This window comes from Oncorhynchus keta, unplaced genomic scaffold (genome assembly GCF_023373465.1).
Source record: "Oncorhynchus keta strain PuntledgeMale-10-30-2019 unplaced genomic scaffold, Oket_V2 Un_contig_4386_pilon_pilon, whole genome shotgun sequence".
NCBI lineage: Eukaryota > Metazoa > Chordata > Actinopteri > Salmoniformes > Salmonidae > Oncorhynchus > Oncorhynchus keta.
In genome coordinates this window covers 116,433-134,419 of record NW_026287746.1, presented here as the reverse complement: position 1 = coordinate 134,419, position 17,987 = coordinate 116,433, and the positions used below count along the sequence as shown (strand labels likewise).

The following is a 17,987-nucleotide window of genomic DNA, read 5'->3' as shown; positions in this document are numbered from 1 at the left end:
GTCATTACATCTTACCTGTTACTGCAGGACACACTATTGGCACACGGACACTGAGGAATTTCATGCTTCACGAGCTACACTTCTGTTCAAACTCCTTTTCTCTCTCTCTCGGTCACTCTCTCCCCCACACCTCTCTCTCTCGGTCACTCTCTCCCCCCCCACACCTCTCTCTCTCGGTCACTCTCTCCCCCCCCCACACCTCTCTCTCTCGGTCACTCTCTTTCCCCCACACTTCTCATTCTCTCTATTTCTCTCTCTCTCTCTCTCTCTCTCATCTCTCTATTTCCTCTCCCTCTCTCTCTCCTCCCTCCCTCTCTCTCTCTCTCCCCCTCTCTCTCAGTAGAATTAGGCCTTTCAGCCAAGCAGAAATGTCTGGACCAAAAACCTAATTACAAATGTAGCCCAAGGACAGGAAGAAATGCATGAGCTAAAATACTATAGCCTTGAGTTATATAGCAACAGACATACAGAGAGCCCCCCCACTAGCCTCCCAACAGACATACAGAGAGACCCCCCCACTAGCCTCCCAACAGACATACAGAGAGACCCCCCCACTAGCCTCCCAACAGACATACAGAGAGACCCCCGTCCCGTCCCGTCCCACTAGCCTCCCAACAGACATACAGAGAGACCCCCCCGTCCCACTAGCCTCCCAGTGGGTTCAAATCAATCTGGCTCCAGACGCCGCCCGTTTGAGGTAATTGCGTCTATTTAAATTCTTCCAGGAGGGAAAGACGAGGAGAAAAGGGAAGAGACGACTGGCGAGTTGGAAGGACTGTAGCGACACCGGCCGAGGACAGAGGACTGTAGCGACACCGGCCGAGGACAGAGGACTGTAGCGAAACCGGCCGAGGACAGAGGACTGTAGCGACACCGGCCGAGGACAGAGGAGATGGAGTCAGTGGAGGGAGGACAGAGGACAGAGGCTGAGGCATTTTGATATTGTGTCGTTTGTGGTTCACCTCACGGTAAACTGGCTACTCGCTCAGGCAGGTAATTTGAGGGGAAAATGTGTCTGTCCGTCCGTCTGGGCAAAGGCTCCCCCACCCACCCACCCCTATCTACCCCTGGTGACTGCAGAGATCGTGTCTAGTCGACTGTGTACTTTCTCTACCCAGACTCTCATTGCTTTTTAAAGTCCATTACAGCGAGACGGTGTGTGACGGTCCTTCAATATTTGGATCTGCACGAAAAGGCAAATGAATTAGGCATTACAGCTGTACAGTGATCCAAGCAGAAGACCCGGTCAGTTACCAGAGGGGTGATCAACTGAGGCACTAACCTAAAGTCATAGAGTTCAACAGAGTTCTCAGGGTTTCATCAACACAGGTTCATGTAAAGTCATAGAGTTCAACAGAGTTCTTATTGTTTCATCAACACAGGTTCATGTAAAGTCATAGAGTTCAACAGAGTTCTTATGGTTTCATCAACACAGGTTCATGTAAAGTCATAGAGTTCAACAGAGTTCTTATGGGTTTCATCAACACAGGTTCATGTAAAGTCATAGAGTTCAACAGAGTTCTTATGGGTTTCATCAACACAGGTTCATGTAAAGTCATAGAGTTCAACAGAGTTCTCAGGGTTTCATCAACACAGGTTCATGTAAAGTCATAGAGTTCAACAGAGTTCTTATGGTTTCATCAACACAGGTTCATGTAAAGTCATAGAGTTCAACAGAGTTCTTAGGGTTTCATCAACACAGGTTCATGTAAAGTCATAGAGTTCAACAGAGTTCTTATGGTTTCATCAACACAGGTTCATGTAAAGTCATAGAGTTCAACAGAGTTCTTATGGGTTTCATCAACACAGGTTCATGTAAAGTCATAGAGTTCAACAGAGTTCTTATGGGTTTCATCAACACAGGTTCATGTAAAGTCATAGAGTTCAACAGAGTTCTTATGGGTTTCATCAACACAGGTTCATGTAAAGTCATAGAGTTCAACAGAGTTCTTATGGGTTTCATCAACACAGGTTCATGTAAAGTCATAGAGTTCAACAGAGTTCTTATGGTTTCATCAACACAGGTTCATGTAAAGTCATAGAGTTCAACAGAGTTCTCAGGGTTTCATCAACACAGGTTCATGTAAAGTCATAGAGTTCAACAGAGTTCTTATGGTTTCATCAACACAGGTTCATGTAAAGTCATAGAGTTCAACAGAGTTCTTATGGGTTTCATCAACACAGGTTCATGTAAAGTCATAGAGTTCAACAGAGTTCTTATGGTTTCATCAACACAGGTTCATGTAAAGTCATAGAGTTCAACAGAGTTCTCAGGGTTTCATCAACACAGGTTCATGTAAAGTCATAGAGTTCAACAGAGTTCTTATTGTTTCATCAACACAGGTTCATGTAAAGTCATAGAGTTCAACAGAGTTCTCAGGGTTTCATCAACACAGGTTCATGTAAAGTCATAGAGTTCAACAGAGTTCTTATGGGTTTCATCAACACAGGTTCATGTAAAGTCATAGAGTTCAACAGAGTTCTTATGGGTTTCATCAACACAGGTTCATGTAAAGTCATAGAGTTCAACAGAGTTCTTATTGTTTCATCAACACAGGTTCATGTAAAGTCATAGAGTTCAACAGAGTTCTCAGGGTTTCATCAACACAGGTTCATGTAAAGTCATAGAGTTCAACAGAGTTTTTATGGGTTTCATCAACACAGGTTCATGTAAAGTCATAGAGTTCAACAGAGTTCTCAGGGTTTCATCAACACAGGTTCATGTAAAGTCATAGAGTTCAACAGAGTTCTTATGGGTTTCATCAACACAGGTTCATGTAAAGTCATAGAGTTCAACAGAGTTCTCAGGGTTTCATCAACACAGGTTCATGTAAAGTCATAGAGTTCAACAGAGTTCTTATGGGTTTCATCAACACAGGTTCATGTAAAGTCATAGAGTTCAACAGAGTTCTTATGGGTTTCATCAACACAGGTTCATGTAAAGTCATAGAGTTCAACAGAGTTCTTATGGGTTTCATCAACACAGGTTCATGTAAAGTCATAGAGTTCAACAGAGTTCTTATGGGTTTCATCAACACAGGTTCATGTAAAGTCATAGAGTTCAACAGAGTTCTTATGGGTTTCATCAACACAGGTTCATGTAAAGTCATATTAGACTCCTAGAGTTCAAATAACAGAGTTCTTATGGGTTTCATCAGGAGGGTGGGCAGGTTCATGTAAAGTCATATTAGAGGTGGTCCTAAAGTTCTTAAGGTGGTTCCAAAGGTAGGTGGGACAGAAGGGGAGGGGGAGGAGGAATGCTCAGGGGTGGAGGAAGGAGTTCAGGAGGAAGGTGTGAAGGGGGAGGAGGTCATAGAGGGGGTGCTAGGAGGAAGGTGTGAAGGGGGAGGAGGAAGGTGTGAAGGGGGAGGAAGGAAGAGTGAGGGGGAGGAGGAAGGTGTGAGGGGGAGGAGGAAGGTGTGAGGGGGGAGGAAGGAGTGAGGGGGGAGGAGGAAGGCGTGAGGGGGGAGGAGGAAGGCGTGAGGGGGAGGAGGAAGGAGTGAGTGGTGGAGGAAGGGTGGGGTGGAGGAAGGCAACAGGGGGAGGTCTGAGGAGGAAGGCGTGAGGGGGAGGAGGAAGTTGAGGGGAGAGTTCTTAGAGGGGGTGTGAGGAGGAAGGTGTGAGGGGAGGAGGAAGGCATGGGGGGAGGAGGAAGGCGTGAGGAGGAAGGCGTGAGGGGAGGAGGCGTGAGGGGTGGAAGGAAGAGTCAAGGAGGAAGGGGGGGGAGGAAGGTGGTGAGGGGAGAGGGGAACAGAGGGGGCGTGAGAGGGGTGAGGGGCAGGAAGGTGTGAGGGGAGGTTGGGAGGGGAAGGAGAGGGAGGGTGAGGGGGAGGAGGCGGTGGGATGCAGAGAGTTCTGGAGGAAGCTGGGAGGAGATAGGAGGGAAAGTCAGGTGCAGGGGTGTCTGAGCTTTTAGAGCGTAGGGGTGGAGGACAGAGTTCTGCTACAGGGATTGGTGCAGGAGGAGGTTAAGCTGCTAGAGGGTAGGAGGAGAGGCTGCTGCTACATAGGTTCACAGAGGGGAGTATCACTGGTGCTTCTGACTATTACACTGATTACTGAAGGCGGATGAGAGCTTTTATTAAGGACATCCACCATTTTCCCTGTAGGCCGTGAAACAGGCGGTGACATTCAGACCACAAAGGCGACATTAGGAAGCCCCGCTCAACCAGGTGGAGCTGCTCAGACCAGCCCCGCTCAACCAGCCCCGCTCAACCAGCCCCGCTCAACCAGCCCAGGAGGAAGGTTCACAGAGGAGGAAGGTGTGAAGAGGAGGGGACCCCCTGCTAGGGAGGGAATGCTCCTGTCAGAGGAGGAAGGCCCTCCCCCCGGAGGGCAACGACAGGGGAGGCCCCTGGAAAGGAGGAGTGCTGACAGGACACCCCCTGAGGGGTCCAAGGACAGGGGAGGAGGAGGTTGAGGGGATGGAAGGTGTCCAGTCTCTCTTCTCATCCGAGACAGGAATGCTGCAGAGTTCATAGGAGCTGTGAGAGGAGGTGGTGGAGGGGGGAATCAGACAGCCGGGCTGTAGGGTGGCCTGAGGGGGGAGGAGGAGATGGAGGGACACAGGAGGAAGCATAGGGGAGGCGGTGAGGAGTGGGGGTGGTGTGGTGGGAGGTGGTGGAGGGGGGTGCAGGTTTAATACATGTCAAAACGTGACTGTCCAACGCCCGCTGTGTGTAAACCCAAATTACAGAGGGATGTGGAGGGGAAGGACAGGGGGAGGAGGAAGGACTGAGGGGGAGGAGGAAGGAGTGAGGGGGAGGAGGAAGGTGTGAGGGGGAGGAGGAAGGTGTGAGGGGAGGAGGAAGGCGTGAGGGGGAGGCGTGAGGGGGGGGAGGAAGGAGTGTGGGGGGCTGCAGGTTTAATACATGTCACAGGATACCCCTCCATATCCCCTCACGCCTCCTCCTCCCCCTCAGTCCTACCCCTCCATATCCCTCGTTGTAATTTGGGTTTATGGGGTGTTTATTCTGTTTAAGTCAAACTGTAGCAGTATTGTTAACCTCTCAGAATAGAGAAGGGCCAAGGAGGCAGAGTTATAGCTGACTACAATACTGCAGAGTAGGTGGTGCTGATGCTACAGAGTAGGTGGTGCTGCTGCTACAGAGTAGGTGGTGCTGATGCTACAGAGTAGGTGGTGCTGCAGAGTAGGTGGTGCTGCAAAGTAGGTGGTGCTACAGAGTAGGTGGTGCTGCTACAGAGTAGGTGGTGCTGCAGAGAAGGTGGTGCTGCTGCAGAGTAGGTGGTGGTGCTGCTACAGAGTAGGTGGTGCTGCTGCAGAGTAGGTGGTGGTGCTGCAGAGTAGGTGGTGCTGCAGAGTAGGTGGTGCTGCAGAGTAGGTGGTGCTGCAGAGTAGGTGGTGCTGCTACAGAGTAGGTGGTGCTGCAGAGAAGGTGGTGGTGCTGCTGCAGAGTAGGTGGTGCTGCTGCTACAGAGTAGGTGGTGCTGCAGAGTAGGTGGTGCTGATGCTACAGAGTAGGTGGTGCTGATGCTACAGAGTAGGTGGTGCTGCAGAGTAGGTGGTGCTGCTACAGAGTAGGTGGTGCTGCTGCTACAGAGTAGGTGGTGCTGCTGCTACAGAGTAGGTGGCTGCTGCTACAGAGTAGGTGGTGCTGCTGCTACAGAGTAGGTGGTGCTGCTACAGAGTAGGTGGTGCTACAGAGTAGATGGTGGTGCTGCTACAGAGTAGATGGTGGTGCTGCTGCAGTGTAGGTGGTGCTGCTGCTACAGAGTAGGTGGTGCTACAGAGTAGGTGGTGCTGCTGCTACAGAGTAGGTGGTGCTACAGAGTAGGTGGTGCTGATGCTACAGAGTAGGTGGTGCTGCTACAGAGTAGGTGGTGCTGCTGCTACAGAGTAGGTGGTGCTGCTGCTACAGAGTAGGTGGTGCTGCTGCTACAGAGTAGGTGGTGCTGCTGCTACAGAGTAGGTGGTGCTGCTGCTACAGAGTAGGTGGTGCTGCTGCTACAGAGTAGGTGGTGCTGCTGCTACAGAGTAGGTGGTGCTGCTGCTACAGAGTAGGTGGTGCTGCTGCTACAGAGTAGGTGGTGCTGCTACAGAGTAGGTGGTGCTGCTGCTACAGAGTAGGTGGTGCTGCTACAGAGTAGGTGGTGCTGCTGCTACAGAGTAGGTGGTGCTGCTGCTACAGAGTAGGTGGTGCTGCTGCTGCAGAGTAGGTGGTGCTGCTGCTGCAGAGTAGGCTGCTGCTGCTGCAGAGTAGGAGGTGCTGCTGCTACAGAGTAGGTGGTGCTGCTGCTGCAGAGTAGGCGGTGCTGCTGCTACAGAGTAGGCGGTGCTGCTGCAACAGAGTAGGCGGTGCTGCTGCTACAGAGTAGGTGGTGCTGCTACAGAGTAGGCGGTGCTGCTGCAACAGAGTAGGTGGTGCTGCTGCTACAGAGTAGGTGGTGCTGCTACAGAGTAGGTGGTGCTGCTGCTACAGAGTAGGCGGTGCTGCTGCTACAGAGTAGGCGGTGCTGCTGCTACAGAGTAGGTGGTGCTGCTGCAACAGAGGAGGCGGTGCTGCTGCTACAGAGTAGGCGGTGCTGCTGCTACAGAGTAGGTGGTGCTGTTGCAGAGTAGGCGGTGCTGCTGCAGAGTAGGCGGTGGTGCTGCAGAGTAGGTGGTGCTGCTGCTACAGAGTAGGTGGTGCTGCTGCTACAGAGTAGGTGGTGCTGCTACAGAGTAGGCGGTGCTGCTGCAACAGAGTAGGTGGTGCTGCAACAGAGTAGGCGGTGCTGCTGCAACAGAGGAGGGGTGCTGCTGCTACAGAGGAGGCGGTGCTGCTGCTGCTGCTGCTACAGAGGAGGCGGTGCTGCTGCTACAGAGGAGGCGGTGCTGCTACAGAGCTGCTGCAGAGGAGAACTAGGTGCTGCTGCTACAGAGGAGGCGGTGCTGCTGCTACAGAGGAGGTGCTGCTGCTACAGAGGAGGCGGTGCTGCTGCTACAGAGTAGGCGGTGCTGCTGCTGCAGAGTAGGTGGTGCTGCTGCTACAGAGTAGGTGGTGCTGCTGCTGCAGAGAGTAGGTGGTGCTGCTGCTACAGAGTAGGTGTGCTGCTGCTGCAGAGTAGGTGGTGCTGCTGCTGCAGAGTAGGTGGTGCTGCAGAGTAGGTGGTGCTGCTGCAGAGTAGGTGGTGCTGCTGCAGAGAAGGTGGTGCTGCTGCTGCAGAGTAGGTGGTGCTGCTGCTACAGAGTAGGTGGTGCTGCTACAGAGTAGGTGGTGCTGCTACAGAGTAGGTGGGGCTGCTGCTACAGAGTAGGTGGTGCTGCTACAGAGTAGGTGGTGCTGATGCTACAGAGTAGGCTGTAAAAAAGTAAATCCCCATAAAACTCTGTCAGGCCAAACCGTTTGGACTTTGTGGATTTAGTGATAAACTGATGTTCTCCGTCTGACTAACAGCGTTCTAGCCGTGACCTTTCACCCTAGAGGCAGAAGTGCGTCATGAACTGGACCTGAAGAGAAACAAGAAGGACTTCACCGTACTGGTAATCGGAGGATATAAGAGTTCAAGAGACGAATACGAGACGACAGAGGAGGAAGGATTTTGACAGGAATATGGAGAGTGACATGGTTGAGTTGTGTTTCCTGACAATAACAGTAACAGTCAGTTCACCGTGGGCGGACTGGAGGCGAAACTTCAGCCAACACGATACCCACATTACGTTATGAATATTCTATAGCAGCCGGGAGCACTTTCCAAAACAGTCTATTCTTAATGACAAAACAGGAATTAACTCCCAACAAATATTTCAGGGAGCTGGTTTCTGAGTATCCTAATATAATGTGTATTAAATGCAGTAAATCGTGTATAATATGTGGCTTAAAATGCATATTTAGAGTACATATTACACAGAATATTACAGTACAATGCTAAATATTATCCTTCACACCGTGGGAAAGGGAGAGGACCACTCAGCTTTACTTCTTACTAAGTGTAAACCAGAAGCCTCATCGTCCAAATCTAATTTTAATTTGTCACACACACACGGTTAACAGTGCAGCAATAACTGACAAGTAATCTAACAATTCCACAACAACTACCTAATACACACAAATCTAAATAAAGGAATAAGAATATAAACATATAAAAATATGGATGAACAATGACAGAAAATAAATACATTTTATAAAATATATTTTAAAATCCTGCAAAGTTTCCTAAGGACTAGAAGCGAGGCAGCCCTCTCTGTCCTCGCCATCTTGAAGCCACGGGGCTATGCCATAGAATGAGTAAATCATGTTGTTAAGCGAGGCAGCCCTCTCCGTCCTCACCATCTTGAAGCCACCGGGGCTATGCCATAGAATGAGTAAATCATGTTGTTAAGCGAGGCAGCCCTCTCCGTCCTCGCCATCTTGAAGCCACCGGGGCTATGCCATAGAATGAGTAAATCATGTTGTTAAGCGAGGCAGCCCTCTCCGTCCTCACCATCTTGAAGCCACCGGGGCTATGCCATAGAATGAGTAAATCATGTTGTTAAGCGAGGCAGCCCTCTCCGTCCTCACCATCTTGAAGCCACCGGGGCTATGCCATAGAATGAGTAAATCATGTTGTTAAGACCAGGCAGCCCTCTCCGTCCTCACCATCTTGAAGCCACCGGGGCTATGCCATAGAATGAGTAAATCATGTTGTTAAGCAGCCCTCTCCGTCCTCACCATCTTGAAGCCACAGTTATGCCATAGAATGAGTAAATCATGTTGTTAAGACGAGGCAGCCCTGTTCACCATCTTGAAGCCACCGGGGCTATGCCATAGAATGAGTAAATCATGTTGTTAAGCGAGGCAGCCCTCTCCGTCCTCACCATCTTGAAGCCACCGGGGCTATGCCATAGAATGAGTAAATCATGGTGTTATCAGTGTTTTCTAAATAACAGTATTTACCTGTGAAGCAGCTAGAGGCTGTTTCATATGTAATATCATGATGTTCCCAGAACCATGGTGGACGACCAATCAACTGCAGACACACACACACACACACACACACTACACACACACTACACACACACACACACACACACACACACACACACACACACACACACACACACACACACACACACACACACACACACACACACACACACACCAGACCGCAGAGCCTCTGCCAGTGTGCCCGTAAATACCTGCCATTTCTACCACAGCATCCGATCCAAGATGGCAGCCATCTAGTCACCTCAAAATCACGTGCCAACAGAACTGCCAAATAGACCCGTAATTTACCTTCTATAGAAAACACGGGAGACAGACTCCTCCAGTCTTCTGAAGCTCTGATAATGACACGATCATATGATTACAGGCCGGGTCGACATTAAAAGACTTCTGATATACAGTTTCCTTCCTGAACTAGCTGGGGCATATATCCTACTATTTCTGAGTGCTCCCACTCTTGATGTTTTCCCTCTACAAGCATCATAAACTATATATATATATAAATATACATCACGTCTTTGAAGTCTCTTCTGAGAGCCCCTGCATTATTGACGCTATAGATCATAACCCGAGTTCATAACCCACCTGGAGACTTAGATATGTAATGTTATCCATGAAGATAAAATAAAAACCAGACCTACTTATTAGTACGTTTCCTAACTTTTTACATCTCCCCACACAGACTAAGTAGCTAGAGGGTGTCGCCATGGAGACTGGCATGAGGGAGAGACTGGCATGAGGGAGAGACTGGCAAGAGGGAGAGACTGGCAAGAGGGAGAGACTGGCAAGAGGGAGAGACTGGCAAGAGGGAGAGACTGGCATGAGGGAGAGACTGGCAAGAGGGAGAGACTGGCATGAGGGAGAGACTGGCATGAGGGAGAGAGTGATGGGAGAGCAACAGTGATACAACTATATCTGACACACCATCACACCTCTACAGATAACTATATCTGACACACCTCTACAGATAACTATATCATCACACCTCTACAGATAACTATATCATCACACCTCTACAGATAACTATATCATCACACCTCTACAGATAAACTATATCATCACACCTCTACAGATAACTATATCATCACACCTCTACAGATAACTATATCTGACACACCTCTACAGATAACTATATCATCACACCTCTACAGATAACTATATCATCACACCTCTACAGATAACTATATCATCACACCTCTACAGATAACTATATCATCACACCTCTACAGATAACTATATCATCACACCTCTACAGATAACTATATCATCACACCTCTACAGATAACTATATCATCACACCTCTACAGATAACTATATCTGACACACCTCTACAGATAACTATATCATCACACCTCTACAGATAACTATACCATCACACCTCTACAGATAACTATATCATCACACCTCTACAGATAACTATATCATCATCTACAGATAACTATATCATCACACCTCAGATAACTATACCTCACACCTACAGATAACTATATATCATCACACCTCTACAGATAACTATATCATCACACCTCTACAGATAACTATATATTACACACCTCTAGGTAGATAACTATATCATCACACCTCTACAGATAACTATATCATCACACCTCTACAGATAACTATTATTCACACCTCTACAGATAACTATTTTATCACACCTCTACAGATAACTATCATCACACCTATCATCACACCTCTACAGATAACTATATCATCACACCTCTACAGATAACTATATCATCACACCTCTACAGATAACTATATCATCACACCTCTACAGATAACTATATCATCACACCTCTACAGATAACTATATCATCACACCTCTACAGATAACTATTATCATCACACCTCTACAGATAACTAACTCATCACACCTCTACAGATAATTACTATATCATCACACCTCTACAGATAACTATATCATCACACACCTCTACAGATAACTATATCATCACACCTCTACAGATAACTATATCATCACACCTCTACAGATAACTATATCATCACACCTCTACAGATAATATATCATCACACCTCTACAGATAACTATACCATCACACCCTCTACAGATAACTATTACATCATCACACCTCTACAGATAATTACTATATCATCACACCTCTACAGATAACTATATCATCACACCTCTACAGATAACTATATCATCACACCTCTACAGATAACTTATCATCACACCTCTACAGATACAGATTGATTACACCTCTACAGATAACTATATCATTACACCTCTACAGATAACTATATCATGTTTTCTACAGATAACTATATCATCACACCTCTATATGTTTTATTACTCCTCTCTCTGTAGGTATATGTTTTATTACTCCTCTCTCTCTGTAGGTATATGTTTTATTACTCCTCTCTGTAGGTATATGTTTTATTACTCCTCTCTGTAGGTATATGTTTTATTACTCCTCTCTCTGTAGGTATATGTTTTATTACCTCTCTGTAGGTATATGTTTTATTACTCCTCTCTCTCTGTAGGTATATGTTTTATTACTCCTCTCTGTAGGTATATGTTTTATTACTCCTCTCTCTGTAGTTTTATTACTCCTCTCTGTATATGTTTTATTACTCCTCTCTGTAGGTATATGTTTTATTACTCCTCTCTGTAGGTATATGTTTTATTACTCCTCTCTGTAGGTATATGTTTTATTACTCCTCTCTCTGTAGGTATATGTTTTATTACTCCTCTCTCTGTAGGTATATGTTTTATTACTCCTCTCTGTAGGTATATGTTTTATTACTCCTCTCTGTAGGTATATGTTTTATTACTCCTCTCTGTAGGTATATGTTTTATTACTCCTCTCTGTAGGTATATGTTTTATTACTCCTCTCTGTAGGTATATGTTTTATTACTCCTCCTCTCTGTAGGTATATGTTTTATTACTCCTCTCTCTGTAGGTATATGTTTTATTACTCCTCTCTGTAGGTATATGTTTTATTACTCCTCTCTCTGTAGGTATATGTTTTATTACTCCTCTCTCTGTAGTTTTATTACTCCTCTCTGTAGTATATGTTTTATTACTCCTCTCTGTAGGTATATGTTTTATTACTCCTCTCTCTGTAGGTATATGTTTTATTACTCCTCTCTGTAGGTATATGTTTTATTACTCCTCTCTCTCTCTGTAGGTATATGTTTTATTACTCCTCTCTCTCTGTAGGTATATGTTTTATTACTCCTCTCTGTAGGTATATGTTTTATTACTCCTCTCTGTAGGTATATGTTTTATTACTCCTCTCTCTGTAGGTATATGTTTTATTACTCCTCTCTGTAGGTATATGTTTTATTAGGTATATGTTTTATTACTCTCTGTAGGTATATGTTTTATTACTCCTCTCTGTAGGTATATGTTTTATTACTCCTCTCTGTAGGTATATGTTTTATTACTCCTCTCTGTAGGTATATGTTTTATTACTCCTCTCTCTGTAGGTATATGTTTTATTACTCCTCTCTGTAGGTATATGTTTTATTACTCTCTCTCTCTCTGTAGGTATATGTTTTATTACTCCTCTCTGTAGGTATATGTTTTATTACTCCTCTCTGTAGGTATATGTTTTATTACTTTTATTATGTTTTATTACTCTCTCTGTAGGTATATGTTTTATTACTCCTCTCTCTGTAGGTATATGTTTTATTACTCCTCTCTGTAGGTATATGTTTTATTACTCCTCTCTCTGTAGGTATATGTTTTATTACTCCTCTCTGTAGGTATATGTTTTATTACTCCTCTCTCTGTAGGTATATGTTTTATTACTCCTCTCTCTGTAGGTATATGTTTTATTACTCCTCTCTGTAGGTATATGTTTTATTACTCCTCTCTGTAGGTATATGTTTTATTACTCCTCTCTCTGTAGGTATATGTTTTATTACTCCTCTCTCTGTAGGTATATTACTCCTCTCTGTTTTGTTTTATTACTCCTGTAGGTATATGTTTTATTACTCTGTAGGTATATGTTTTATTACTCCTCTCTGTAGGTATATGTTTTATTACTCCTCTCTGTGGGTATATGTTTTATTACTCCTCTCTGTAGGTATATGTTTTATTACTCCTCTGTAGGTATATGTTTTATTACTCTGTAGGTATATGTTTTATTACTCCTCTCTGTAGGTATATGTTTTATTACTCCTCTGTGGTATATGTTTTATTACTCCTCTCTCTGTAGGTATATGTTTTATTACTCCTCTCTGTAGGTATATGTTTTATTACTCCTCTCTCTGTAGGTATATGTTTTATTACTCCTCTCTGTAGGTATATGTTTTATTACTCCTCTCTCTGTAGGTATATGTTTTATTACTCCTCTCTGTAGGTATATGTTTTATTACTCCTCTCTCTGTAGGTATATGTTTTATTACTCCTCTCTGTAGGTATATGTTTTATTACTCTGTAGGTATATGTTTTATTACTCCTCTCTCTGTAGGTATATGTTTTATTACTCCTCTCTCTGTAGGTATATGTTTTATTACTCCTCTCTCTGTAGGTATATGTTTTATTACTCCTCTCTCTGTAGGTATATGTTTTATTACTCCTCTCTCTGTAGGTATATGTTTTATTACTCCTCTCTGTAGGTATATGTTTTATTACTCCTCTCTGTAGGTATATGTTTTATTACTCCTCTCTCTGTAGGTATATGTTTTATTACTCCTCTCTCTGTAGGTATATGTTTTATTACTCCTCTCTCTGTAGGTATATGTTTTATTACTCCTCTCTGTAGGTATATGTTTTATTACTCCTCTCTGTAGGTATATGTTTTATTACTCCTCTCTGTAGGTATATGTTTTATTACTCCTCTCTCTGTAGGTATATGTTTTATTACTCCTCTCTGTAGGTATATGTTTTATTACTCCTCTCTCTGTAGGTATATGTTTTATTACTCCTCTCTCTGTAGGTATATGTTTTATTACTCCTCTCTGTAGGTATATGTTTTATTACTCCTCTCTGTAGGTATATGTTTTATTACTCCGCTCTCAATTTTAAACTCAAAAGTAACTTATTTTTTTACGATCAAGATATTTGATATGGCTTTGAGGTTATGGAGCGTGTGAAATGCGGATTGGGCTTCGCGATTGCATGGGCCTCATTGGGCGGTAGGCTACAACAGCAATGTTTTTTGGGGGCATCATTTTATTTATTTTTTTCTGTTAGATTAGATACATGGGTGGGTATTATGTTCAGAATTAGAGATATAGCTCATATGTTTTGAGTTTCCACCTACTCAGGTGGTGAATTAGCATCAAATAAATAAATAAATAAATAGTCTCAGTATCTATTGGGCCAGCCAGGAGGTAAGTCTCAGGATCTATTGGGCCAGCCAGGAGGTAAGTCTCAGTATCTATTGGGCCAGCCAGGAGGTTAATACCAGTATCTATTGGGCCAGCCAGGAGGTAAGTCTCAGGATCTATTGGGCCAGCCAGGAGGTAAGTCTCAGTATCTATTGGGCCAGCCAGGAGGTAAGTCTCAGGATCTATTGGGCCAGCCAGGAGGTTAGTACCAGTATCTATTGGGCCAGCCAGGAGGTTAGTATCAGTATCTATTGGGCCAGCCAGGAGGTAAGTCTCAGTATCTATTGGGCCAGCCAGGAGGTAAGTCTCAGGATCTATTGGGCCAGCCAGGAGGTAAGTCTCAGTATCTATTGGGCCAGCCAGGAGGTAAGTCTCAGTATCTATTGGGCCAGCCAGGAGGTAAGTCTCAGTATCTATTGGGCCAGCCAGGAGGTTAGTACCAGTATCTATTGGGCTAGTCAGGAGTTAAGTCTCAGTATCTATTGGGCCAGCCAGGAGGTAAGTCTCAGTATCTATTGGGCCAGCCAGGAGGTAAGTCTCAGTATCTATTGGGCCAGCCAGGAGGTAAGTCTCAGTATCTATTGGGCCAGCCAGGAGGTAAGTCTCAGTATCTATTGGGCCAGCCAGGAGGTAAGTCTCAGTATCTATTGGGCCAGCCAGGAGGTAAGTCTCAGTATCTATTGGGCCAGCCAGGAGGTAAGTCTCAGTATCTATTGGAGCCGAACAACAAGCTCCTCTCAGACATGGGGTTTTAATAAAGAAGAGGCCCATCTACCTACAGACTCATTTTATAGGGGTTTTAATAAAGAAGAGGCCCATCTACCTACAGACTCATTTTATAGGGGGTCTAATAAAGAAGAGGCCCATCTACCTACAGACTCATTTTATAGGGGGTCTAATAAAGAAGAGGCCCATCTACCTACAGACTCATTTTATAGGGGGTCTAATAAAGAAGAGGCCCATCTACCTACAGACTCATTTTATAGGGGGTCTAATAAAGAAGAGGCCCATCTACCTACAGACTCATTTTATAGGGGGTCTAATATAGAAGAGGCCCATCTACCTACAGACTCATTTTATAGGGGGTCTAATATAGAAGAGGCCCATCTACCTACAGACTCATTTTATAGGGGGTCTAATATAGAAGAGGCCCATCTACCTACAGACTCATTTTATAGGGGGTCTAATATAGAAGAGGCCCATCTACCTACAGACTCATTTTATAGAGGGTCTAATATAGAAGAGGCCCATCTACCTACAGACTCATTTTATAGAGGGTCTAATACAGAAGAGGCCCATCTACCTACAGATTCATTTTATAGGGGGTCTAATAAAGAAGAGGCCCATCTACCTACAGACTCATTTTATAGGGGGTCTAATAAAGAAGAGGCCCATCTACCCAGACTCATTTTATAGGGGTTCTAATATAGAAGAGGCCCATCTACCTAGACTCATTTTATAGGGGGTCTAATACAGAAGAGGCCCATCTACCTACAGACTCATTTTTAAGGACTCTTTGCTCAGAATCTAAGGTACACCAATGATTATCCCACACCGCTGTGATTCCATCAAAGCCCTTAATTCTACCTTCTACCTCATCCTACACCACGGCAGGTAGGATGTCGCCCAACTATGCAGAAAGCTCTGGGGCATGACAGTCAGTGCCTCACCTTCCTATCCTTTCAGCTTAGCAGAGCTCCAAGCCACCAAATATATATAAGCCTTAGAATTGCTCTTTATTGCCTGTGAATATGCAACGGTAGCACCCGTGGAGCGTAGCTCCGAATATGCAGAATTAGGCACTGTGCAGTGTATCTCTGTATATGCAGAATTAGGCACTGTGCAGTGTATCTCTGTATATGCAGAATTAGGCACTGTGCAGTGTATCTCTGTATATGCAGAATTAGGCACTGTGCAGTGTATCTCTGTATATGCAGAATTAGGCACTGTGCAGTGTATCTCTCTCTGTATGTGCAGAATTAGGCACTGCATTATCTTAAGATTCACAGCACGACCTCGGCAGAGTTCTATAAAGTTCTCCCTGAAGGATTCTACCACTTCCTCTTTGAAGACTGAGCTGGATTCAATGGTGTTATTATATTAACGTGGAAACTACCGGAAGATGAAGTCTTCACATTCTGTGGAAAAACGACACACGTTGACTACAGTGCAAGTGGAGCAGGACGAGTCACGAATGTTGTGAGACGACAACCACTAGTTTGGACCAGGAGTCTGAAGTGCACTATAAAGGGACTAGGGTGCCATAGAGTTCAAATGTGACCTCCCGCCCTTCCCCAGTCCATTCTGCTTCCAGCCAGTCTCTCTACCACAGCTAGACACACTATTAGAAGGTCCCTATCAAATCTGCGGTGCGGAGAAGGTGAACGGAATCACCGAATCACGGAATCCCGAGTGGCCGCAGCGGTCGTAGGCACTTCATCTCAGCGCTAGAGGCGTCACTACAGACATCCTGGTTCGATTCCAGGCTGTATCACAACCGGCCGTGATTAGGAGTCCCATAGGGCAGCGCACAATTGGCCCAACGGCGTCCGGGTTAGGGTTTGGCCGGTGTAGGCAGTCTCCCTCTACCACTCCCTTCTCTGTCGAAGGCCGCGATGAGGAAGCCATTCTCTTCTATCGGAGGCCGCGATGAGGAACCCATTCTCCTCTGGGGCCGCGATGAGGAAGCCATTCTCCTCCTCTATCGGAGGCCGTGATGAGGAAGACACTCTCCTCCTCTATCTAAGGCCACAAGGAATTCATAGTCCCACCCCTCTCTCTCTCCAATTACATCAACCTCACTGTTGTCATCTGGTCTTTGTGAAGTCCGTAATGTGCTGAATGTTAAAATAGAGTATTTCTCTGATTGAAAGCAGACAAAAAGACACACCACAGCATGTCAAAGGGTTCATTCCCTGCAGTTCACACATAAACACAGCTAAGCACAGGCTACATCTTTTAGCGTTCAGCCATTTTCCAAGATACCAGAGCACCATAATAAACAGCCCATTAAATCGAGTTCTCGATGAACCTATTTGTAATTGTGGTATATGTTCTATGTAATGGAGTCTTCCTAACACACGTGTGTGTGTGTGTGTGTGTACCTCAGTCAGGATTATACACAAAGACATCGGCCATGGAGCCAACTGTCAACCCACTGTCACAACCCCAAACACACACACACACACACACACACACACACACACACACACACACACACACACACACACACACACACACACACACACACACACACACACACACACACACACACACACACACACACACACACACACACACACACACACACACACACACACACACACACGCCAAATATTTACACGCGATTTCAAAGCCATTCCAAATGGGATTATGTTGGCTGTTTGCTGAAGAGATGACAGTATATATTTATTATGAGGGAGGAGTGAGATGGAGAGATGGTCCCTCTGTCAGTTTGCTCCCTTGGCCTCGATCATTTCAATTGAACCATCAGAGTAATGTGCTCAAAGGGGACGTCAGTTACTGGACTTTAGTATTTATGGACCTCAGCCAAGATGAAAGAGGTTAACAGCAGACAACCTGTCTGCCAGCCCACTGTTTACCATTTCTGTTATAGATCCCCCGTCTGGTTCTGATCCATCCCCCCAGACTGGTTCTGATCCATCCCCCCCCAGACTGGTTCTGATCCATCCCCCCCAGACTGGTTCTGATCCATCCCCCCAGACTGGTTCTGATCCATCCCCCAGACTGGTTCT

The 17,987-nt window shown here is 45.4% G+C and overlaps 4 long non-coding RNA genes across 24 annotated transcripts; 2 read left to right on the top strand and 2 right to left on the bottom strand.

Moving 5' to 3' along the window:
• The first annotated feature begins 1,349 nt into the window (after positions 1 to 1,349).
• Positions 1,350 to 3,077, top strand: LOC127924650 (uncharacterized). 12 transcript variants are annotated; one of them, XR_008118522.1, is made up of 6 exons: positions 1,350 to 1,382; positions 1,544 to 1,634; positions 1,687 to 2,077; positions 2,131 to 2,290; positions 2,344 to 2,450; positions 2,665 to 3,077. It is a non-coding gene; the product is annotated as an uncharacterized LOC127924650 (long non-coding RNA). The 12 variants fall into 12 exon arrangements; XR_008118524.1 differs by lacking the exon at positions 1,350 to 1,382 and having other exon boundaries at positions 1,446 to 1,634; positions 2,344 to 2,396; positions 2,665 to 2,717; positions 2,772 to 3,077; XR_008118520.1 differs by lacking the exon at positions 1,350 to 1,382 and having other exon boundaries at positions 1,446 to 1,634; positions 2,238 to 2,290.
• A 5,923-nt stretch (positions 3,078 to 9,000) lies between these two features.
• On the bottom strand, positions 9,001 to 10,947 carry LOC127924649 (uncharacterized). 6 transcript variants are annotated; one of them, XR_008118515.1, is made up of 3 exons: positions 10,859 to 10,947; positions 10,015 to 10,276; positions 9,001 to 9,961 (listed from the first exon to the last, which is right to left on the bottom strand). It is a non-coding gene; the product is annotated as an uncharacterized LOC127924649 (long non-coding RNA). The 6 variants fall into 6 exon arrangements; XR_008118512.1 differs by lacking the exon at positions 10,859 to 10,947 and adding an exon at positions 10,619 to 10,749 and having other exon boundaries at positions 10,015 to 10,328; XR_008118517.1 differs by lacking the exon at positions 10,859 to 10,947 and adding an exon at positions 10,619 to 10,749 and having other exon boundaries at positions 9,001 to 9,935; positions 10,015 to 10,328.
• A 1,115-nt stretch (positions 10,948 to 12,062) lies between these two features.
• Positions 12,063 to 14,801, top strand: LOC127924652 (uncharacterized). Of its 4 annotated transcripts, none has more exons than XR_008118535.1 (4): positions 12,063 to 12,080; positions 12,928 to 12,983; positions 13,547 to 14,466; positions 14,665 to 14,801. It is a non-coding gene; the product is annotated as an uncharacterized LOC127924652 (long non-coding RNA). The 4 variants fall into 4 exon arrangements; XR_008118534.1 differs by having other exon boundaries at positions 13,431 to 14,466; XR_008118533.1 differs by having other exon boundaries at positions 13,401 to 14,466.
• A 79-nt stretch (positions 14,802 to 14,880) lies between these two features.
• On the bottom strand, positions 14,881 to 17,479 carry LOC127924651 (uncharacterized). 2 transcript variants are annotated; one of them, XR_008118530.1, is made up of 3 exons: positions 15,584 to 17,479; positions 15,056 to 15,439; positions 14,881 to 15,007 (listed from the first exon to the last, which is right to left on the bottom strand). It is a non-coding gene; the product is annotated as an uncharacterized LOC127924651 (long non-coding RNA). The 2 variants fall into 2 exon arrangements; XR_008118531.1 differs by having other exon boundaries at positions 15,056 to 15,391.
• Between the last annotated feature and the right edge of the window lie 508 nt (positions 17,480 to 17,987).